Source organism: Bufo bufo, chromosome 6 (assembly GCF_905171765.1).
Source record: "Bufo bufo chromosome 6, aBufBuf1.1, whole genome shotgun sequence".
Classification (NCBI taxonomy): domain Eukaryota; kingdom Metazoa; phylum Chordata; class Amphibia; order Anura; family Bufonidae; genus Bufo; species Bufo bufo.
In genome coordinates this window covers 241,899,641-241,925,484 of record NC_053394.1, presented here as the reverse complement: position 1 = coordinate 241,925,484, position 25,844 = coordinate 241,899,641, and the positions used below count along the sequence as shown (strand labels likewise).

The 25,844-nt window shown below is 44.6% G+C and overlaps 1 protein-coding gene across 1 annotated transcript in view; it reads right to left on the bottom strand.

The window, feature by feature from the left end:
* Positions 1-25,844, bottom strand: part of GRID1 (glutamate ionotropic receptor delta type subunit 1) — a 1,665,856-nt gene that overhangs the window by 959,623 nt on the left and 680,389 nt on the right. The gene's annotated exons all lie outside the window — the stretch shown is intronic.

Below are 25,844 nucleotides of genomic sequence, written 5' to 3'. Positions count from 1 at the left end.
TAAGCTTAATGGCACAACATTGTGGCTTCTCTTTGTGAGTGTGAATGCAGCAATAACTGAGGAGGACTACCCTTTGAACTCATAGGCCCAGAGTGAATAAATTAAGTCAATAAATTAAAAATTATAATTAATCTTTCCCTACAAAGCTATACATCAGTCTGATTAGCCAGTGATTTATATAGAAGTAAGGCTACATCAAAAGATCCAAAAGGACAATCAATATTATACTATATTATTCTGCCAAAGACAGAAGTGCCTGATCATTATTGCCCACGACACACCTTTTCCGTGATCCTTAGGGCAATTTGCCTCCTCTTTGATTAATAACTATGTTGAGTCCTACACATAAAACGCACCACCAGGATGACACAGTTGTGCGTGCAGAGCAGCCAATCAACAAGCGTTTAACTTGTGTGCCCTTAGAAGCCATCACAGCCATGCCTACTAATGGCATGGCTGTGATTGGCCAGAGCAGCATGCGACCCAGCCTCTATATAAGCTAGTGTCACGTTGCGCTGCTCGTCACTCAGCTCTGATTAGTGTAGGGGTAGGATGCTGCTGCTGTGAGGGAGAGAATAGGACAGAATCTTTAATCTGAAGTGCTTGTTAACTTGTGGGTGCAGTGCACAATCTTTTTACCCTGCCCTGAGCCCAGTGACCCAGAAAAATTACTTTTATCCGTCTGTTAGTTAGGTGGGCGACGGCGGACATTTTATGCAAGTTCTGTGCACCAGCACAGCATATGTGCATTTGTGACAGTCAAATAGAAGCTTGAAATACTGCAATTATATTCTCGGTTTGAAAAAAAACACCCATTTTTGGCAATACCCTCCATCTGGGGCCTATGTCACATTAGTTAGTGTGCAATTTAAGCTTGAAATACATCAATAATTTTCAGTGTTTTAAAAAACACCCTTTTTGGGCAAAATACTAAATTTTACAGCCCTTGCTGCATCTGTCAGTGTGAAATTCAAGTGTTAGATACTGCTGTCATATTCTGTTATTAAAAAAACACCTATTTAGTGAAAAATAATAAATTTGCAGCCTTGGCTGCAACTGTCATTGTTAAATACAAGCTAGAAATACTGTTATTTAAAATAAACACCTATTTTGGGCCAGATTTTTTTTTTGCAGCCTTTGCTGCATCTGTCAGTGTGACATACACGTGTTAGATAGTGGTGTTCTATTCTGTTATTAAAAAAACATCTATTTTGGGCAAAAATAATAATTTTGCAGCCTTTGCTGCATCTGTCAGTGTGACATACACGCGTTAGATAGTGGTGTTCTATTCTGTTATTAAAAAAAACACCCATTTTGGGCCAAATACTAAATTTGTGGCCTTGGCTGCATCTGTGAGTGTGAGATACAAGCTTGAAATACAGCAATAATATTCTGGGTTTAAAAAAACACCCATTTTGGGCAAAGTACTTAATATTGCAGCGATAGCTGCATCTGACAGTGTGAAATACACGTGTTAGGTACTGTTGTTCTATTCTGATGTTAAAAAAACACCCATTTTCGGCAAGACCCTAAATTTGAGAAATATGAGGAGAGCGTCAAATAAGGGACATTGCCCAGGACGTGGTGCTGCTGGTGGAGCTCCTGTTGCAGGGAGAGGACGTGGTCGATCTGTGCCAGCTACACGCACAAGTGAAACACCGTCCTCAAGTGCGAGTAGGCGACAGAACCTTCAGCGGTATTTGGTCGGGCCTAATGCGGCTCTACGAATGGTGAGGCCAGAACAAGTACAGGCGATAGTAGATTGGGTTGCTGACAGTGCCTCCAATTCCTTTACATTGTCTCCCACCCAGTCTCCTGCTGAAAGATCACCACCTGCAGCCGATGTCCATCAGTCTTTAACCTCACCCCCTTGTAAATCAGCCAAACAGTCTGAGCCCCAAGTCATGCAGCAGTCTCTTCTGCTTTTTGATGACTCTGCTAGCAGGCTTCCCCAGGGCCATCCGCAGAAGTGGAAGAGATTGAGTGCACCGGTGCCCAACCACTTATGTTTCAAGATGAGTACATGGGAGGACCACCGCAGCACATCTCGGATGATGACGAAACAAAGGTGCCAAGTGCTGTGGCTTTGGAATGTGTGCAGACCGACAAGGAGGGCAGGGGTAAAGACTGGGTGGAAGATGATGTGAAGGGCGATGAGGTCCTCGACCCCACATGGAATCAAGGTCATGCGAGTGACCTGTGTAGTTCGTAGGAAGAGGCGGTGGTCGCACAGAGCCACCAGCACAGCAGAAGAGGGAGCAGGGTGCAAAAGCGGATTGGCTGTCCCCTAGACAGTATGCCTGCTACTGCCCACCGCAGCAAGGGACCGAGCATACCAAAGCCAGCTCCAAGGAGTTCCCTGGTGTGGCAGTTCTTCAGACAATGTGCTGACGACAAGACACGAGTGGTTTGCACACTGTGCAATCAGAGCCTGAAGTGAGGCATAAACGTTCTCAACCTGAGCACAACCTGCATGACCAGACATCTAAGTGAAAAGCACCAGCTGCAGTGGAGTAGGCACCTCAAAAACTAAGAAAGGTCTCTGGCTCCTCCTGCTTCCTCTTCTGCTGCAGTCTCGGCCTCTTCATCCACCTCTGGAGTGACAGTGGCACCTGCCACCCCGCAAACAGAGGATATGCCAGCACCACCACCACCTGGATCACCAAGCATCTCCACAATGTCCCACAGAAGCGTTTAGCTCTCCATCTCCGAAACACTGGAGCGGAAGACGAAGTACTCCCCTACACACCCGCTATCAATGGCACTGAGTGCCAGCATTTCAAAATTACTGGCCTTTGAAATGCTGTCATTCCGTCTGGTGCAGACGGAGAGTTTTAAAAGCCTAATGGCGGTGGCTGTCCCACAGTACATCGTGCCCAGCCGCCACTACTTTTCCAGGCGTGCCATCCCTTCCCTGCACAACCAAGTGGGGGACAAAATCAGGGGTGCACTGCACAACGCCATCTGTGGCAAAGTCCACCTAACTACGGATATGTGGACCAGTAAGCACGGTCAGGGATGTTATATCTCCCTAACAGCACACTGGGTAAATGCAGTGGCGGTTGGACCTGATGCGGATAGCAGCATGTCTTTCCACCACCGGGGATTGCAGGACACTTCTCTTAGCCTCCTGTTGCTTCCTCCTCCTACTACGCTTCCTCATCCTCTATCGCCCCCTCAGCCGGTCAGCGTAACACCTTCACCACCAACTTCAGCACAGCCAGGGGTAAACAACAGCAGGCAATTTTAAAACGTATCTGTTTGGGGGACAAACCCCACAACGCCTGGTGGTGTGCGATTATGGGCAAAATCTCGTAGCAGCTCTGGGACTAGCCGGTTTGACGCACATCCCTTGCCTGGTGCATGTGCTGAATTTGGTGGTGCAGAGGATCCTTAAAAATTACCCTGATATATCAGAGCTGTTGCATTAAGTGCAGGCCATCTGTGCGCGCTTTCGGCGTTCTCACCCTGTTGCTGCTCGCCTTTTAGCGCTGAAGCGTAACTTCGGCCTTCCCGCTCACTGCCTCATATGCGACGTGCTTATAAGGTGGAACTCCACCTTGCAAATGCTGGCCAGACTGTGCGAGCAGCAGCAGGCGAAAGTGGCGTTTCAGCTGCAGCACGCACGGGTGAGTCGCTCTGCGGAACAGCACCACTACACCACCAATGACTGGTCCTCCATGCAAGACCTGTGTTCCTTGATGCGCTGTTTCGAGTACTCCACCAACATGGCCAGTGCCGATAACGCCGTTCTCAGCGTTACTATCCCACTTCTTTGCCTCCTTGAAAAAATGCTTCTTGGGATTATGGAAGAGGATGTGGCACAGGAGGAGGAGGAGGAAGAGGGATCATTTCAAAGGGTTTCCGGACAGTCATTTACAAGTGGCTCCGAGGGTGGGTTCCTGCACCCACAAATGCCAGGTACACAATTGTCCTGCCACTGCACAGTTCTGGAGGATGACGAGGTGGAGGATGAGGAGCAGGAGATGGCGGAGGAGGAACCGTGTACACAGCGGGGTGGCACCCAAACCAGCTCATGGCCATCACTGGTGCGTTGCTGGGGGGATACAGAGGACACAGACGATACACCTCACACAGAGGACAGCTTGTTGTTGCCTCTGGTCAGCCTGGCACACATGAGCGATTACATGCTGCAGTGTCTCTGCAACAACCGCCGAGTTGCCCACATTCTAACTTGTGCTGATTACTTGGCACCCACGCTGCTGGATCCCCATTACAAGGACAACGTACTGTCCTTAATTCTGTCACTGGAGCGTGATCGTAAGATGCGCGAGTACAAGTGCACGCTGGTAGACGCGCTGCTGGTTGTATTCCAACCTGACAGCGGGGGCACAGTGGAAGCACAAGGCGAAAGCAGAGGAGGAGCAAGAGGTCGCCAATGCAGCTGGCGCACCCCCAGCCCCTCAGAAGGCAGAGTTAGCATGACCGAAATTTGGAAAAGCTTTGTCAGCACGCCACAACAACCAAAACCACCAGCTGATATGGAACGTCTTAGCAGGAGGCAGCATTTCAGCAACATGGTGGAGCAGTATGTGTGCATACGCCTACACGTACTGAATGACTAGTCTGCCCCCTTCAACTTCTGGGTCTCCAAATTGGGCACATGGCCTGAGTTTGCCCTTTACACCTTGGAGGTGCTGGCCTGCTCTGCAGCCAGTGTATTGTCTGAATGTTTGTTTAGCACTGCAGGGGGCGTTATCACAGACAAGAGCAGCCGCCTGTCTACAGCCAATGTGGACAAGCTCACGTTCATTAAAATTAACCAGGCATGGATCCCACAGGACTTGTCCGTACCTTGTGCAGAATAGACATGTATACCGGCCTTAATCAGCCATTGTTATACTACAGTGCAATTGCTCATTGTATTTTGGATATTTCCCACTCTTTTGGAGTGTACCCTAATAAAAAAAAAAATTAATAAAAACCAGTGTTGGTTACCTCGTCCTCCTCCACCGCCACTTCCACCTACACCGCTACGTCCACTGCCTCCTCAAACTCCTACTCCATATGGACCTCAACCTCATAAATCAAGTTTATTTATTTTTTATTTGTACTTATTTTATTTTATGTCATTTCACTAATTTGTCTGTTACATTTTCGGGTGGAATTCACCAATTTTTGTGTGTGATATACCACTGCTATACCTAGTAGACAGGTAACAAAAAATTCACTAATTTGTCTGTTACATTTTCGGGTAAAATTCACCAATTTTTGTGTGTGATATAACCCTGCTCTACCTAGTAGACAGGTAAAAACATTTCACTAATTTGTCTGTTACATTTTCGGGTGAAATTCACAAATTTTTGGGTGTGATATACCACTGATTTACCTAGTAGACAGGTAAACTCATTTCGCAAATTTGTCTGTTACATATTCGGGTGAAATTCTAAAATTTTGGGCTGTGATATACCCCTGCTATACCTAGTAGACAGGTAACATTTCATTATTTTGTCTGTTACATATTCGGGTGAAATTCAAAATTTTTTGGCTGTGATATACCCCTGCTATACCTAGTAGACAGGTAAACAAATTTCACTAATTTGTCTGTTACATTCTCGGGTGAAATTCACAAATTTTTGGCTGTGATATACCACTGCTATACCTAGTAGACAGGTAAAATCATTTCACTAATTTGTCTGTTACATTCTGGGGTGACATTTGACCATTTTTGCTGTGATTAAACCCCTGCTCTGAATAGGTGATAGGGACATAAATTTCAAAAAATAGTATTTTACATTGTCAGGTGACATTTTACCAATTTTGCCGTATACAAACCCCTGCTCTGCATAGGTGACAGGGAATACAATTTTAAAAATTCTTCTTTAATTGATGCGCACCCCCTCCTTTCATTCAATGCTTAAACTTTAACAACTTGTCCCACATTTGTGCTTCAATAATTTGTCCCACTTTTCAGCTCGATCATATTTAATTTCAAACAATTAACCTCCCTTAGATGTGGTCTCCCTTTTTCACGCTCCCTCTCCGGCGTGGAACCCTGATTTGCCACTATCAATTATTAACATGGTAGGCGTAGAAAAAAAATATCAAAAGTTGATAGAGCAGATATCCAATTGGATCGTGGATATCACGGGAACGTGCGACATGGTGGAGCAGTATGTGTACATACGCCTACACGTACTGACTGATGGGTCTGCCCCCTTTAACTTCTGGGTCTCCAAATTGAGCACATGGCCTAAGCTTGCCCTTTACGCCTTGGAGGTTCTGGCCTGCCCTGCAGCCAGTGTATTGTCTGAACGTTTGTTTAGCACGGCTGGAGGGGGTTATCACAGGTTATATTTCCCAATGTTTTGGGGTGTACCCTAATTAAAAATAAAAATTAAAAATTAAAACCAAATACCAGTGTAGGCTACTTCCTCCTCCTCCACCGCCGCTTACACCTACACCGCCACATCCACCTCCTCCTCAATCTCCTACTCCATATGGACCTCGTCCTCCTAGATCAAGATTGTAATTTTTTTATTTTTACGTATTTTATGTTATTTTAAGTCATTTCCCTATCCACATTTGTTTGCAGAGCACTTGCCATGCTGTTAACCACATTTTGCTGGCATTTGCAGCCCTCTACATGACATTTTTAGAGCCATGTTAGTGCTCAAAAGTTCGGGTCCCCATTGACTTCAATGGGGTTCGGGGTCAAGTTCAGGTCAAGTTCGGGTCCCAAACTCGAACTTTTTTGTAAAGTTCGGCCGAACCCGTCGAACCCGAACATCCAGGTGTCTGCTCAACTCTAGATATGACAACTGTATGCAAAAAACATTGAGGGAGATTTATCAAACTGGTGTAAAGTAGAACTGGTTTAGAAACCAATCATATTACATCTGATTGGATGCTATGGGCAACTAAGCCAGGTCTTCTTTAGACCAGTTTGATAAATCTCCCCCATTGTTTTTGTTTTAATGTGACTTTATGGAAGACATATTTAACTACCCTATATGGACAAAAGTATAAGGATACAGCCGTTAATTATTGAAATCAGTGTTTCATTCAGTCCATTTATCACAGCTGTATATATAAAGCACCTAGCTACAAAAATTTCTGGAAGAATTAGTCATTTTAAAGAGCTCACTGAATCCCAGTGAGGTAATGTAATAGTTTGCCACAACTGCAACAAGTTAGTTTGTGAAATTTCTTTCCTACTGGGTATTTCCAGATCAACTATGAGTAGTATTATTTTAAAGTAGCCACAAAGCAGCAGACTATGTAAAGTTACATAAAATGGTCTCTGAGGCACATACAGTAGTACATAAAAGTCGCTGCCACTCTGCTGGCTTAATAACTGTAGTGTTCCAAATCTTCCCTGGCATTAACATCTACACAAAAACTGTGTGGCTAGAGCTAGTATGCGTTTCCATGGCCAAGCATCAGCATGCAAGCTTTAAACCACCAAGCACGATATCAAATGTCGAATGGAGTAGTATGAGGTGCACCACCATTTCCCTCAGTGAAGGAAATTTTAATACTTCAGTATGCCATGACATATTGGATAACTGAATGTTTCCAATTTTGTGAGAACAGTTTGGGGAAGGGTCCAAAGCACAAAGAAAGGTTCATAAAGGCATGGTTGGGTGACTATGATGTGGAAGGACCTGACTGTCCTGCACTTTAACCATATTAAACACCTTGGAGATTAACTAGAACAGAGATTGCAGGGCAGGCCCTTTCATCTAACATCACTGACGTTATAAATAGTTATGAGCAATAGTGGTGTCATATCCGAAGTCGCTTTGCTCAAATCTTCGGATTAAGTCTGTAATCCATCTCCGTACAGCATTAAAATGTACGGTCTTTGATGAGCCAAAGTCAGTTATTTTTGAAGTCGCATGAGGTACCAGTCAGAAGCGAAGCTAAGTTTGGTTCCAAGGCAGATCTCCGTATAGCATTAATCTGAAGTTTTGAATGAAGCGACTTTGGATGTAGCATCCGAAGCTCGCTTTGCACACTAGTCATAAATGCTCTTGTGGATGCAGGTGCAAAAATTCCTCCAGACACACTTCAAAATACAGAAAGCCTTCACAGGAGAGTGGAAGCTGTTTTAGCTGCAAAGGGAGGGCAACTCCATATTAATGCCTTTGGATTTAGAATGGGATGTCATAAAAAGTCCTGTAGGTATAATTGGTGAATGCCCCAGTATTTTTTTTTTCACATAGTCTAGGCAGTTTCATGCACCTGTTCATACATTTGAACAGAAATCCCAAATATGGTGCATATTTAGTCTAAATTGTAAAAGGTTGTGTTGGAGATACAGCCTGTATTTGAATCAATTGACAACTGTAATGTAGTTTACTTTTAAAAGAAAATTATTTTAATCAAGGGAATAATAGAGACGTGAAGGTAAGATCTTTATTACATTCTTTATACTTACCTGAAAAGTATGGTACAGAACTAATAAAATAACAGGCGAAGACAAATCCCAAGCTAAACCTTAAATGTCAATCTAACCTTGAACAAGTGACACTTCATTAAATACCAACATTTAAAGTAGATGTAAATCTCTGCAAATGACTGAAACACGGACAATAATAGATCAAGTTTAGTACAAAGGAATCATTAACACTTCCTAAGAAAACCATCTGGTTAATGACAGAAAAGAATTACACACAAGCTGATTACAACTGTTAATTGCATAACAAATATGCAGTGTTGTAGGTTGCCTATAATTATACTGTTTGCTGGGATGAAGCATATGACAATGGTATTTGTACCTCAGTTAGGTCTTGTTTAGAAGCAGAATTTCATGTATTAGCCCCCTCCTAGCTTACATAAAGCCAAACACATTGTACACATCTGTGGAGGAGACTGTCAGACTATGGGCTGGAAGCATAAGAACACTGGAACATCTATTTGACTGGCCTGTCCTGTAAATTATTAGGAGGGGAAATGATTATAGTTTTGTTGACTTAAGTTCTTTTACCTATTTGCTAAATGTCTGGAAAATATATAAAAGTATTTTTTTTTGTGTCTCTGAAAAATATGCAAAACTCATACCCTTCAATTCACTTTGATGTGATATACATTGCCAGAATGTATTAGTAACAGTTTTGTGAAACTTCACTGAAGATGATGAGAAAGGATTTAAAATGAATCTGTCCCTAGTTTTACGCTGCTAGGTTCTAAGTCTTGTCAAGTCCTGTCAAGTCCTGATATTCATGAGCTTCTGGCTTTCTCCACCCACCTACCACTGATTTACAGTTTTTTCCAACTGAATTAGTAGGAGAGGGCAGATAAAGCCAGGAACTCATGAATATTCAGGACTCATCGGCATGCACTGGAGCAATTCAATACAAGATTCTAGCAAAATGGTAGGATCAATTACCTATCATTTTGGTAAGGGGATGTTTCACTAATTTATGTTGCCCGTAGAAAGGACATCATAAAACTGGGGAAAGATGCTATTAAAAATAATTCCAGCATGAACTAAGGTCAGGATCTCAGACACATGGTTTTATTTCAAATAGTAAAACAGCACCCAGACATCAATGGGATAATCCATTGCCTTTGATGTTATACTAATACGTTCTCTGGAGGAACCTTTATTGAATCAGAGAGGAGAAAAAACATTATATTCACCTTTGCATGCCACATAACAGAGGTGTTTCCAGCTGGAAGCTTTGTTTTATGTGGTATAGGACTGTAATAAAGGACTCATTTGTGGTATATGGAGTGCCTATGGCACAAGAACTCTGTGTGCTGCCATAGCGGTAGTAAAATAGGCTTAAAGTAGCTCTGTACCTTAAAATTTTTAAAAAAACTTTTTGATATGGCATAGTGACATATTGCCAGAGTTTAGATAGGTGGGGGTCTGAATGCTAAGACCTAGTGTTGATCGATCACCAAAGTGCTCGGGTCGAACACCTTGGGATTCTTGGGTGCTCTACAGAGCACACAAGCACAATAAAAATCAATGGGAGAACCCGAGCATTTGACCAGACACCCCCTGCTATAAAGAGGGGAGGGTGTCTGGTTCATAGAAAAAGGTCAGAAATTGATGGAAACACCACTGAAATGGTTTGAGAACAGCATGGGGAGGATGTCTGAAGACATCTTGGACTCCCAGGTCGCTGCTGGGAACGATGTTGTCCGAGTAGTACGCCACTTTTACAGATTGACAATAATACGCACAGAACCGAAGATAAACACAATTTTAGAGGAAAAATTGTCAGGAAACATTCTTTCCTGTATCTTTACTTGTATAAAAACCCAAGAGCAGAATATAAAATCAGTGATACAGTCCTAACCTCAGTATCTGAGAAAAGGGATTTAGGGGTCATTATTTCAGAAGACTTAAAGGTAGGCAAACACTGTCATAGAGCAGCAGGAAATGCTAGCAGAATGCTTGTGTGTATAGGGAGAGGCATTAACAGTAGAAAGAGGGAGGTGCTCATGCCGCTCTACAGAGCACTAGTGAGACCTCATTTGGAGTATTGTGCGCAGTACTGGAGACCATATCTCCAAAAGGATATCGATACTTTGGAGAAAGTTCAGAGAAGAGCTACTAAACTAGTACATGGATTGCAGGATAAAACTTACCAGGAAAGATTAAAGGACCTTAACATGTATAGCATGGAAGAAAGACAAGACAGAGGGGATATGATAGAAACCTTTAAATACATAAAGGGAATCAACAAGGTAAAAGAGGAGAAAATATTTAAAAGAAGAAAAACTGCTACAAGAGGACATAGTTTTTAATTAGAAAGGAAAAGGTTTAAAAGTAATATCAGGAAGTATTACATTACTGAGAGAGTAGTGGATGCATGGAATAGCCTTCCTGCAGAAGTGGTAACTGCAAATACAGTGAAGGAGTTTAAGCATGCATGGGATAGGCATAAGGCCATCCTTCATATAAGATAGGGCCAGGGGCTATTCATAGTATTCAGTATATTGGGCAGTCTAGATGGGCCTAATGGTTCTTATCTGCCGACACATTCTATGTTTCTATGTTTCTATGTGTGCCATAGATTATTTTGAGATATACATTGACTACGGTCCTCTATGAGCACCTAAGTTTAAAACGGGTGTGGAGATTTCACTTTCTCCAAAGTCATCAGGAAGATGACTCTCAATCTACTCATCCTCTTCCTCCTCTTCTGCCCACCCACGCAGAACAGACGGAATTAAACTTCCATGGGTACTACCCTCTGTAGCGGAGGCAACCGTCTCTTGCTCCTCCTCCTCATCATCATCATCATCCAATTTGCACTGAGAAGACGATCTGAGGGTGGTCTGGCTATCACTCTGTGTAATGTCTTCCCCCATTTCCACCTCTTCCACATGCAAAGTGTGTGCCTTAATTGTGAGCCGTGAGCGTTTGAGTAGACACAGTAGTGGGATGGTGATGCTGATAATAGTGTTATCGCCGCTCACCATCTGTGTTGATTCCTCAAAGTTTTTTAAAACCTCACAGAGGTCAGACATCCATGCCCAATCCTCGCTTGTGAAGAGAGGAGCGCTGACTGGAAAGGCGAAGACCATGTTGTAGCTGGTATTTCACTACTGTCCTCTGCTGCTCACAAAGCCTGGCCAACAAGTGAAACGTTGAGTTCCAGCGTGTGCTCATGTCACACATCAGCTAGTGAGCTGGCAATTTCCAGAGCTGATACAGGGTTGACAGACCGGCTAAAGCTGTCATTGACTTGCGGAAATGGGGACACACTAGGCATACCTTCACCAGTAGCTCAGGCAAGTTATGGCCATTATCAGACACAACCATGCCTGGTTCTAGGTTGAGTGTGGTGTGCACCTGCGCATTGGGAGGTTCTGACTAACCCCCTTTTTTTGCAGATTTACAATACTGGAGATGTGGCACTCCAGCGAGTCATGCACTCCTGATTAGCCTGTCTGCCCCATAGGCTGATTTTAATTAGTTTCAGTATAAGGCCTCATGCACACAGCCGTGTTCCGCGGCCGAGAGCGTTCCGTGGTAACCCGGCCGGGATTCCTTCTGACAGCAGGAGCGCATGGCGTCATTGGTTGCTATGACGCCGTGCGCTTCATGCCGCCGCTGCTGTACTGTGATACACTGGTATGATCTATACCAGTGTATCACTGTACAGCAGCGGCGGCATGAAGCGAACGGCGTCATAGCAACCAATGACGCCGTGCGCTCCTGCTGTCAGAAGGAATCCCGGCCGGGTTACCACGGACTGCTCTGGGCCGCGGAACACGACCGTGTGCATGAGGCCTAAAGCTGTAGCCTGCTCTCACTACATTCATTGGAAGCTGTCTGGCACAAGGAAAGGTATAGAGTTGGCTCGGCATGCATGTTGGTACCTGCATCCCTTGTAATGGAGTCCATTATGGCACCAAAAATGGTAAAAGGCAGAGTGGATCCAGCATGCATGTGGATCCAACACTCCCTGAATCTTATGGCGGCCATTATGGCGCATAACAGGTAGTATTTAGTGTTAGGACCCGTCTAACAGAGATCGCCTTGACGTGCGGCAGACGGGCTCAGATAGTTTTGTACAAAATGAATTGGCCAAGCATCTCAGTTTATAAATAAGCGTAGCATTAGCACTATAATTTTTGGCATTATTGTACTTTATCTGATTTGCAGGGTGCTCCTACATTGTCTTTTTTTCCTTGAGTGGCGAGAGCCACAGCTCAGTCTGGTCTCTTATCCCCTGCCACAGCTCTGCAGCGGTGTGCTGTTTGTCCCTTAAGCATATCAGCTTCAGCACGGCCTGTTGCCGCTTCCCCACTGCAATGCTACACTGCTTCCAGCTACCGACTGATGGCTGACTGGTGCTGCACGTGGATAATTCGGAGGTGGAAGTGGAGGAGGAGGCGGCGGAGGAGAAGTGTGGGTTGGAGCCACTGGCGGAAACCCTGATCGACGTAGGGCCCGCAATCCTTGGTGTCGGTAGCACCTTTGCCATCCAAGCGTACGACTCGCACCCGTCCTCCACAACGTTCACCCAGTGTGCATTCACCCAGGGAAATGTAGCGTCCCTGGCCAAATGCACTTGTCCATGTGTCCGTAGTTAAGTGGACCTTCCCAGTAACTGCATTGGTCAGGGCATATGTGATGTTACGGGACACATGTTGGTTTCAGGCGGGCTTGGCACACCTTGAAAAATAGTGGTGGCTTGGGACTGCGTAACGAGGGACGGTCGCCGACATCAGGCTGCGGATGGCCTCAGTGTCTACAAGTCTAAATAGCAACATTTCCAGGGTCAGTAATTTCAAAAGCTGCACATTTAGTACTTTGGTCTGTGGGTGGGTGGCTGGGTATTTGTGCTTGCGTTCAAAGGCTTGGGGTAACGACATTTGGACACTGCGCTGGGACATGGAAGTGTATGTGGTCGCTGATGGTGCTTGTGAAGGTCCAGGTGCAGGGCAGGAGGCATTCGGGCCTGCGCCATCGACAGGGGATTTGCAAGCATGTAACATAGGGGAAGAGAAGGCCGTGGTGTGACCCACAGACACAGATTGTGGACCTAGGCATTCATACTACTTATTACGGTGCTTGGATACCATGAAGCGGGTCATGCTGGTGGTGGTGAGGTGCTAGTGTTCACTCCCCAGCTCATTTTGGTACGGCACAGGTTGCACTACTATTCTTTTGTCGTCCACGCTTTCCTCAAAAAAGCACCATACTATGGAACACCTACCCCTTGGCAAGGGAGATTTCAACAGGAGGTGCTCCGTGGAACAGTTGCGGGCCTGTTTGGTGTGGCCCTCCTTCTTCCTTTTACCACCCCACTGCCTCTTCGAGATTGTTGCTGTGCAGCACATCCCTCCCCTTCTGTACTGTTGTCCTCGCTCGGCTTTCCACCTTCCCAGGTTGGGTCAGTGACTTAATTGTCCACCAACTCCTATTCCACTTCACCACTCTGCTCAGCCTCCGGACTTAATGACGTAACCACAACCTTAGTGATTGACAACTGTGTCTCATCCTCTTTATCAACCTCTTGAGACAGTAATTACCGTTGAGTTATTGGCAACTGTGTCTCATCATCATCCACCTCATTAAACAGTAATTGCCGTTCCCCACTGTCATCTTCTTGTAAATGTGGATGCTCAAGAGTTTGTGAATCAAGGCACAAGATCTGTCCCTCTTCAAGCGTGCTTGGCGAGAGGGCCAAATCAAGGAATGGTGCTGAAAAGAGCTCCTCGGAATATCCGAGTGTGGGATCACTTGTTTGCCCAGGCTCTCCATGGTGGGAGGAAGGAGGATCAGGGTAGGGATTGGATTGAGCAAACTCTTGGCTACTGAGACTGGACTTGGTCTAAGACAGGGTGGTGCTTAATCGACTGGAAGCATTATTTGCTGCAATCCAACCGACCACTTGGTCGCACTGGTCTGACTTCAAGAGTGGTGTCCTGTGCCGCCCTGCAAACTGGGACATGAAGCTAGGCATCGTGGATGATTGTTTTTCTTGTGCTCTGGCAGCAGGCACAGTTTCACCGTGCCCAGGGCCACGGCCTCTGCGTCCACTATCAGCATTACGGCCACTGCCCGTTCCTTACTGCTTGCCTTCTTCATATTAAATGTTATATACAGTCGTGGCCAAAAGTTTTGAGAATGACACAAATATTAGTTTTCACAAAGTTTGCTGCTAAACTGCTTTTAGATCTTTGTTTCAGTTCTTTCTGTGATGTAGTGAAATATAATTACACGCACTTCATACGTTTCAAAGGCTTTTATCGACAATTACATGACATTTATGCAAAGAGTCAGTATTTGCAGTGTTGGCCCTTCTTTTTCAGGACCTCTGCAATTCGACTGGGCATGCTCTCAATCAACTTCTGGGCCAATTCCTGACTGATAACAACCCATTCTTTCATAATCACATCTTGGAGTTTGTCAGAATTAGTGGGTTTTTGTTTGTCCACCCGCCTCTTGAGGATTGACCACAAGTTCTCAATGGGATTAAGATCTGGGGAGTTTCCAGGCCATGGACCCAAAATGTCAAAGTTTTGGTCCCCGAGCCACTTAGTTATCACTTTTGCCTTATGGCACGGTGCTCCATCGTGCTGGAAAATGCATTGTTCTTCACCAAACTGTTGTTGGATTGTTGGAAGAAGTTGCTGTTGGAGGGTGTTTTGGTACCATTCTTTATTCATGGCTGTGTTTTTGGGCAAAATTGTGAGTGAGCCCACTCCTTTGGATGAGAAGCAACCCCACACATGAATGGTCTCAGGATGCTTTACTGTTGGCATGACACAGGACTGATGGTAGCGCTCACCTTTTCTTCTCCGGACAAGCCTTTTTCCAGATGCCCCAAACAATCGGAAAGAGGCTTCATCGGAGAATATGACTTTGCCCCAGTCCTCAGCAGTCCATTCACCAAACTTTCTGCAGAAGATCAATCTGTCCCTGATATTTTTTTTGGAGAGAAGTGGCTTCTTTGCTGGCCTTCTTGACACCAGGCCATCTTCCAAAAGTCTTTGCCTCACTGTGCGTGCAGATGCGCTCACACCTGCCTGCTGCCATTCCTGAGCAAGCTCTGCACTGGTGGCACTCCGATCCCGCAGCTGAATCCTCTTTAGGAGACGATCCTGGCGCTTGCTGGACTTTCTTGGACGCCCTGAAGCCTTCTTAACAAGAATTGAACCTCTTTCCTTGAAGTTCTTGATGATCCTATAAATTGTTGATTGAGGTGCAATCTTAGTAGCCACAATATCCTTGCATGTGAAGCCATTTTTATGCAACGCAATGATGGCTGCACGCGTTTCTTTGCAGGTCACCATGGTTAACAATGGAAGAACAATGATTTCAAGCATCACCCTCCTTTTAACATGTCAAGTCTGGCATTTTAACCCAATCAGCCTGACATAATGATCTCCAGCCTTGTGCTCGTCAACATTCTCACCTGAGTTAACAAGACGATTACTGAAATGATCTCAGCAGGTCCTTTAATGACAGCAATGAAATGCAGTGGAAAGGTTTTTTTGGGATTAAGTTAATTTTCATGGCAAAGAAGGACTATGCAATTCATCTGATCACTCTTCATAACATTCTGGAGTATATGCAAATTGCTATTATAAAAATTTAAGCAGCAACTTCTCCAATTTCCAATATTTATGTAATTCTCAAAACTTTTGGCCACGACTGTATGATTGAAAGTCTGTCACACGTACAGTAGCGTTGGATTCGGAAGTGCATGAACCAACAATTTTAAAAAGGTATTTGGGATGTGGAAACGTCACACAGGAGATATCCCTCAAATAATGTCAATGCTGTCACCAGCGGCAAATAAAAAAAAAACAGGGAATTCCACAGGTATTTGGGATTAGAGATGTTCCAAACTATTCGCCGGCGAACTGTTCCCGGCGAACATCGCTTGTTCGCGTTCGCCGCGGCGGGCGAACATATGCGATGTTCAGTCCGCCCCCTATACATCATCATTGAGCAAACTTTGACCCTGTACCTCACAGTCAGCAGACACATTCCAGCCAATCAGCATACCCTCCCTCCCAGACCCTCCCACCTCATATCAAAAAGCAAGGACAGCATCCATCTTAGATTCATTCTGAAGCTGCAGTGTTAGTTAGAGCAGGGAGAGTGCTGCTGCTGAATTAATAAGGAAATCGTTAGCTAGGCCAGTGTTCTGTGTTCACTCCAGTCCTCAAAGACTCATCTGCTGTAAGGACAGCATCCTGACAGCACCCCAAAAAGCCCTTTTTAGGGCTGGTACATCAGTCTGCTTTTTTTTTTTTCTAAATATATATTGCAGTTGAAATGTGGGGGATTGGGTCAGCACAACCTGTATGTAGGTGCACATCACTATGGCGAAATACATATACAAACGGAAAATACAAATGTGATAGCACTCTACATCCAGCATTCCTCCATGCTGGATGAGGCATTGGTGTACATTTTGGCCAAAGCGTAATAAGCCACTCACCACGTCAAGGTCGCCTCTAATGAGTGGTCCCTAACACTAGTTCCTACCTGTTCATGGGCCATGACAGCCACACAAAGTCCAGTTGCCTGCCCATGTGTGAGAGGCCACAGGCCCACAGACTGTACTGTGTGCACACCACTCATATCGGGTGGCACAGTACCTTGCAGATAAAAAAGTCATTAAATTTTTTCTCTGTAATATAATTGCAGTTGCCTGCCAGTGTGTGTCAGGCCCACAGACTGTACTGTGCCCACTGCTAGTGCCCACCACTCATATCGGTGGCACAGTACCTTGCAGATAAAAAAGTCATTACATTTTTTCTCTGTAATATAATTGCAGTTGCCTGCCAGTGTGTGTCAGGCCCACTGACTGTACTGTTCCCACTGCCAGTGCCCACCACTCATATTGGGTGGCACAGTATCTTGCAGATAAAAAAGCCATTTCATTTTTTCTCTGTAATATAATTGCAGTTGCCTGCCAATGAGTGTCAGGCCCACAGACTGTACTGTGCCCACTGCCCACCACTCATATCGGGTGGCACAGTACCTTGCAGATAAAAAAGTCATTTAATTTGTACCCTTTAATATAATTGCAGTTGCCTGCCAGAGTGTGTCAGACCCACTGACTGTACTGTGCCCACTGCCAGTGCCCACCACTCATATCGGGTGGCACAGTACCTTGCAGATAAGAAAGTCATTTCATTTTTTCTCTGTAATATAATTGCAGTTGCCTGCCAGTGTGTCAGGCCCACTGACTGTACTGTGCCGACTGCCAGTGCCCACCACTCATATCGAGTGGCACAGTACCTTGCAGATAAAAAAGTAATTTAATTTTTCCTCTGTAGTATAATTGCAGTTGCCTCCCAGTGAGTGTCAGGCCCACAGACTGTAATGTGCCCACTGCCCACCACTCATATCGGGTGGCACAGTACCTTGCAGATAAAAAAGTCATAAAAATTTTTCTTGGTAATATAATTGCAGTTGCCTGCCAGTGTGTGTCAGGCCCACAGACTGTACTGTGCCCAATGCCCACCACTCATATAGGGTGGCACAGTACCTTGCACGCATAGTACCACTAATCTAAAAAAAAAAGACAGGCAGAGGCAGGCCACCCCGCAGGGGCCGTCGTGGTGCTGTGATTTCCTTTGGCTCTAGAATAATGCCCAGTGTTCAGAGGCCACGTACCCTGAACTCGAAAAATTCTGAGGACATAGTTGACTGGCTTACACAGGACACCCAATCTTCTACAGCTTCCGCTCGGAACCTTGACGCACCATCCTCCTCCAGCTCAGCTTCGGGCACCTCTCAAGTTACCACTCGCCCGCCCGCCGCCAGCACCAACACTAGCACCACAGCCGCTTCACTTGATCTGTCAGAGGAGTTATTTTTCACATCAGTTGGAAGAAATGAGTGATGCGCAACCATTATTGCCAGAGGATGTAGATAACAGGGATATGTATCAGTCAGGCAGCATTACACACATGGACGTACGGTGTGATGATGATGTTGTACTCGCTGCTGCTTCCTTTGCTGAGTTGTCAGATACAAGTGAGCGGTTGATGATGACGATGTGTCCGTGGATATACGTGGGTGCCCGCTCGAAGAGAAGAAGAACAGGGGGAAAGTTCAGATGGGGAGACAGAGAAGAGGAGGAGACGAGTTGGAAGCAGGGGGAGGTCGTCGCAAGGAGCTAGTGGCACAGTCAGACAGCATGTATCGGCACCCGGGGTCAGCCAGAAAGCACGCCAATCAACGCATGCTGTTGCCACCACCAGAATGCCGTCATTGCAAAGCTCAGCAGTGTGGCATATTTTTGTGTGTCTGCCTCTGATAACAGCGATGCCATTTACAACCTGTGCCAAAAGAAACGTTGTGGGAAGTCCAATACCCACCTAGGTACAACTGCTTTGCGATGGCACATGATCTCACATCACAAACGCCTATGGGATCAACACATGATGAGTACAAGCAGCACACAAACTCAAAGCCACCATCCTCCTCCTGGTCCAGCATCTTCAGCCATGTCAACCACTGCTGTCCTCCTTGCCCCCTCTCAACGATCCGCCACTCTGCCTCTCACCTTCAGCAGTTCCTGCTCATCTGCCCACAGTCAGGTGTCTGTCAAGGAAATGTTTGAGCGTAAGAAGCCAATGTCACAGAGTCACCCCCTTGCCCGGCTTCTGACAGCTGGCTTGTCGGAACTCTTAGCCCGCCAGCTTTTACCATACAAGCTGGTGGAGTCTGAGGCCTTCAAAAAATTTGGGACACTGCAGTGGAAGGTACCTGGCCGAAATTTCTTTGCACAAAAGGCAATCCCCAACCTGTACTCTATTGTGGAAAAGGAAGTCATGGCATGTCTGGCACACAGTGTTGGGGCAAGGGTCCATTTGACCACTGATACCTGGTCTGCAAAGCACGGTCAGGGCAGGTATATCACGTACACTGCGCATTGAGTTAACCTGCTGACGGCTGCCAAGCATGGAATGCGTGGCTCTGCAGAGGAGTTGGTGACACCGCCACGACTTGCAGGCAGGCCTGCTGCCACCTCCTCTACTCCTCCTACTCCATCCTCTTCGCTAACCTCCTCGGCTGCACCCCCCCAGCTCCCCAGGGGCTATTCCACATCCCGGATACGACAGTGTCACGCCGTCTTGGGGTTGACTTGCCTGAAAGCAGAGAGTCACACCGGACCAGCACTCCTGTCCGCCCTGAACGCACAGGTGGATCAGTGGCTGACTCCGCACCAACTGGAGATCAGCAAAGTGGTGTGTGACAACGGAAGCAATTTTTTGGCGGCATTGAATTTGGGCAAGTTGACACATGTGTCGTGCATGGCACATGTGTTGAATCTGATCGTACAACGTTTTGTGCATAAGTACCCAGGGTTACAGGACGTCCGCAAGCAGGCCAGGAAGGTGTGTGGCCATTTCAGGCGTTCCTACACCGCCATGGCGCACGTCATATACATTCTTAAATGTCCCTGCGGCTTACTCTACGTAGGGGAAACTTCAATGCGGATAAAAGACAGATTAAGCAAGCATAAATCCACCATCCGCACTAAAAATTTATTGCTTCCCTTGCCATACCATTTTCACGAAAAACGAGATGCAATATCGCAGTTGCGATTTCAAGTCATTGAAAGTATAACACTACCCCGCCGCGGTGGAGACAGAAACAAATTACTTCTAAAGAGAGAAGCCTATTGGATCCACCGGTTACAAACGGTGGAACCAAGAGGGCTTAATCGTGATTATAACATTTCTGGATTCATTTAGCTCTTGATTATGTGTATATAACATATAATACTTATATTTCAATTTGTTTTACTTACAGTGGACTTGAATCTCTACCGCTCTACATTGATTTCTATGTTTCATGATATCCACAATTGATTCAATCTGTATCGGCCCCCATGTGGGAGGAGCTTAATATATGATGTCAGTTCTGTTTTTTGTTTATCGGATATATATAAGATGCAATGACAGGATTGTATTATATAGTCTGAAGAAAGCACGAGTATGTGCTGAAACGCGTCACTATGCTTTACAATAAGTGACTGAATAAACTACAATGAAAATTCAACGCGAGTGCCGGTCCTTTTTCTTCATTACGTAAGTTGGGACGCCTGCCTATTGACACGTGCACCGCAATTATACAAAGCAGTGCCAACCTTTCTCCATAACATATTACCTGGATTTTGGGTTCGAGCACGCAAGCTACACTCCTATCAATGAGCACTTTCGCTTATACAGGATGAAGCCCGTGATATTGTCTCACAGGTTACAGCGTCCACTGATTTTCTCCAGATTCCCACTAGTGAGCTGAAGAGCAGGAATCTGATGAAAGAAAGCAAACACCTGATTGCACTTGAATTACATGCCGCCACTCTAGCGGAATATCACCGCACCCAGAGGATACCACGCGGTTTAAGGGTGAAACTGAGACCAACTTTCTTTGGCAACAATTTGGAATATTGCACTCGTTTTTCAAATATTCTAAACAAATGCTCTTTGGACTTAATAGTTCTCACTGTGGAATATCTCAACACTGCAATTGATGAATGCAAAGCGCACATCACTACAGCCAAAGAACAACTGAAGGATTGCCTCAAGTTAGAAGATCTTACGGCATTATACGAAAAAACTGATAAACAATGCAGAGACCTCAAGACCAAAATAGAAGCCACCAAGCGCTCCAAATTTCTTCGAGATGTAGAGGATTATTCATCTCAACGGGTGTACAGATGGCAAGACAAGTCCGGAACAGCTATTCCTTTTTCATATACAAGAGACCGCAGAACAGGTTCTGCATTCTCCAGCTCGGGCAGCGATATCTCGGGAGCAGCGTCAACTCATTTTTTAGCCAAGCGCCGCAGCAAAAGAAGGGCAACACCAGGAGAGCCGGCCGCCATCATAGGAGAAGCAGACGCACCGAGGATGACGCGATCGCAGGTACATCTGAGAACTTAGTAGTTAATCTTTCAAGTAAAACTGTGAGTCCTGCACAATTGGAATTATTGAAGAAGGGATTGTCCTTCAGCCCCACGGGGACGCTGGACACCTTCTCTCTGGACATAGATCTCCAGCATTTTTTTTCGCAATGTACGCCTTAAAGCGCATTTCTGTAAAATTGATAATCCTGATGATATTGATGGTGATTGTGCGGATCTTGAGGAAGACTCTGATCAATTAACATTGAGACAATTTTCACTAAGATTAAAAAGTCATTTTATGCCACCTAAAATATACCATCCAGTGGAAACGTTTGCTAATTTAGTTCAGCGGGATGATAACTCTTTATTACAACATTGTAGACAAGGAAATCTGCATATAAGACATAATCTAACTGCAGAAGAGAAACATGCACTGAATGGTATATTGGAGCCAGCAGACAAGGGGGGGGGGCCTTGTGATTCTCGATAAGGGGTACTACATTACAGAGATTTTAGGTCAATTAAATGACACTGAGACATATAAGACTCTACATTCAGACCCAGTATATTCAATTAAAGACAAATTACAGAGAATAGTTATTGAGGCTAGAGAGGGTGGCATCATTGATAAGAAATTAAGTGAATTTTTAATAAACCAGTATCCAATTACACCAGTTTACACTCTTCCAAAAATTCACAAATCTATGACAAGACCACCAGGACGCCCTATTGTGGCTTCCTCTGATTCCATCCTCTCTCCCCCAGCTATTTTTCTGGAAAAAGTAATTACACCTCTGACTATGCTATCACCTTCCTATATACGAGACACAGGGCATTTTTTGAGTGAAGTTCGCCCACTCAAAATGGATGGAGACTGCATACTCGTCACGTTCGATTTATGCAGCCTCTATACCTCCATTACTCATGAAAAAGGTCTGGAAGCAGCATCTAGACTGTTGAATATGAGTCAATACACGATACTTCAAAAGGATTTTTTCCTGACGCTTTTAAAACTTGTGTTAGAAGAAAATTACTTTTTATTTCAAGATACGTTTTTTCAACAATGCCGTGGGACCGCGATGGGATCGAACGTCGCACCGCCATACGCAAACAGTTACATGTCATCATTTGAAAGTGAATTTGTCTATTCTAATCCACTATATTTGAAACATTGTATATTTTGGCGTCAATTTATTGATAACTTGTTTTGCGTGTGGCGGGGCGACGTTCGATCCCTCACGGAATTTAACAGTTATCTTAATTCCATTTGGAGTGAACTACAGTTCACCATGCACTTTGATTTTCATAAAATATCCTTTCTTGACACATGGGTGATACGTAATGATGATGGTATGCTTTGCACTGATTTATTAAAGAAACTGATCGCAATAGTTTACTCACTTTTACAAGTAGTCATCCCCCAGCAATCAAGAAAGCCATCCCTTTCTCACAATACCAAAGGGTGAAAAGGATTGTCACAGATCCTGACACCTGTCAGATTAGGATGAATGAAATTACAAGTAAATTTCTCAACAGAGGCTATCCTAAATATTTACTAGAATCTCAAAAGAAAAAACTCGATAAGCCGCAGGAACCAAAAATCAATAAACCGTACCGCATTCCCTTAGTGGTAAAATACCACCCATGGACACAAAAATTAGGGGTATCATCAATAAACACTGGCACATAGTCTCTAGGTCATATCCTCAGATAGAGGCTTTTCAAAATTTACCTATGATGTGCTTTAAAAGAGCGGACAATATCCGTGATAAAATCATTAGAGCTGATATAGGCACTAACAAACTAAGTTTGAGGCAAACTACACTGACTACGCCGCGCCAGGGCACATTTCCATGTTTAAATTGTTCCAGTGTGATCAGAGGTACCACCTTCACATCCCCATTTTGGTGAACAAATCCCAATTAAGGGCATGTTCACATGCGACAGTAAAAACGTCATATACATTCTTAAATGTCCCTGCGGCTTACTCTACGTAGGGGAAACTTCAATGCGGATAAAAGACAGATTAAGCAAGCATAAATCCACCATCCGCACTGAAAATGTATTGCTTCCCTTGCCATACCATTTTCACGAAAAACGACATGCAATATCGCAGTTGCGACTTCAAGTCATTGAAAGTATAATACTACCCCGCCGCGGTGGAGACAGAAACAAATTACTTCTAAAGAGAGAAGCCTATTGGATCCACCGGTTACAAACGGTGGAACCAAGAGGGCTTAATCGTGATTATAACATTTCTGGATTCATTTAGCTCTTGATTATGTGTATATAACATACAATACTTATATTTAAATTTATGTTTTACTTACAGCGGACTTGAATCTCTACCGCTCTACATTGATTTCTATGTTTCATGATATCCACAATTGATTCAATCTGTATCGGCCCCCATGTGGGAGGAGCTTAATATATGATGTCAGTTCCGTTTTTTGTTTATCGGATATATATAAGATGCAATGACAGGATTGTATTATATAGTCTGAAGAAAGCACGAGTATGTGCTGAAACGCGTCACTATGCTTTACAATAAGTGACTGAATAAACTACATTGAAAATTCAACGTGAGTGCCGGTCCTTTTTCTTCATCACTGAATATTCAGTCTCTCTCATAAAGAGAAACACTTTCTCATTATTCCCTTCACATTGCATTTACTGTCAGCAACACTGTTATCAATTCCAGATGGTAAAAGTCTGGTCCATGTGAACCTCCCTGTAATCTACTATGAAAAAAATCTTCAACGCGAGTGCCGGTCCTTTTTCTTCATTACGTAAGTTGGGATCGCCACGTGCACCGCAATTATACAAAGCAGTGCCGACCTTTCTCCATAACATTGAATATTCAGTGAGTCTACTATGGGTTCTGATTTTGTGCCTTGGAAACAGTGGTTATATTGTATGGAGAATTTTAGGAGATATACTTGGTTGATTCCATTTACGTCAGCAAATTATGCCTCTGATCCACTTTTTATGAGAGGAAAAGGGCTGGACTGTTCATCTGGCAATTCTGGCAAATGCCAGAAGGGACAGTGTTAGAGTAGGCCACCCAAGGCCAAATCATCCAGGGCTTGGGCGCCATATGTTTTGCCAAAGGCTCTAAAGTGGTGCCTACCTCAGATTCAACTGTATTACAGTCCTTAAAACAGTGATACATTTAAATAATGCAACAAGACACCGGAAGAAATTATTCCTGTCCCTGCCATCTCATAGTCCACAGGTCTAAAGCCTATGAGGCAGTGCAAGTGTTCTCAAAGCAATGACGCTATTGCAACTACCTGCACCAAGTCTCAGGCAGTTGCGCCAGGAGACAGGCAGCTTGAATGCTTCATTGAAACTGCCTTCAAAAGGATGCAGGCAATTTAGGTTGCAAGCTAGAAGAGGCATGTGGCCTGCTTTGCAGACTGTATCATGGGACTCTGGGTATTTTTTTCCCCAGTCACTTTTCAGGCAATACAGGATAGTAGTATAACCAATAGGATACACTACAGGGAACACTATAACTAATGGGATCACTACAGTGGGACATAAGAACTGGGTAAATACAGGGACACTATAACTAGTGGGCTTAGTACATGGGTACATTATAACTACTAGATACACTAAAGGGGCACATTATAAGTAGTTTGATGCTACAGAAGGCATTATAACTCCCAGGGGCACTTTAAGAGGTACCTTCTTACTATGGGAGGGGTGGGGTGAGGCACTACAGGGGGCCTTATAAAGGGGTCTTATTAGTAGTGGGGGCACTTTAAGGGGCGTTATTATTACTGGCAGCACTTCAGGGGGTCTTGCTACTACTGAGGGCACATTATGGGGCCTTATTACTACTATGGGCACTTTAGTGGGACATTACTGCTGGAGGCACTTTAGGGGGGCTTTATTTCAACCGGGCCACTATTAGGCATTATTACCTCTGAAAAATGTTATCACTGGGGTATGCTCCTGATGGAAAAGATGAGTAAAGAGAACATCTACATCAGAGAAGGCATCTCTGGATGTAATACGTATGTATGTAGTGCTATATTCTCCTGTATGTGTGATAGTGCTGAATGTAATGTTCATACAAATATGCCTTTATCAAAGGGGGTGCACAATCATATTTCATATTAACTACACATCAAATGGGCCTATCTGTTTTAAAATGCCAGGCCTGAATTTCAATCCCACTGCAGCCCTGGGGAAGGCATTTATTTAGAACATACACTGGCTGGATTGAAGCAGTGTAGCTGGTCTTATTGTAAAATGGGTTGTTAAGTCTGGTAACAATTGTTTAAAATAGATGTCAGGTTGGTTAAGGCATAACTAATAATGCCCCACTTCTCCTGTTCCTATCCATTGCTTCATGTGTCCGATGCTGGTCTGTAATTCCTGGTCGTTCTTCACATAGGATATGTGATGTTTACAAGTTGAGGAGGATGAGGGAGAAGAGAACAGTGGGGGAAAGATATGGAACGGGAGTCGGGGCAGGGTGTTGGAGTGAGTGTGACTTGTTGACTACTTTTA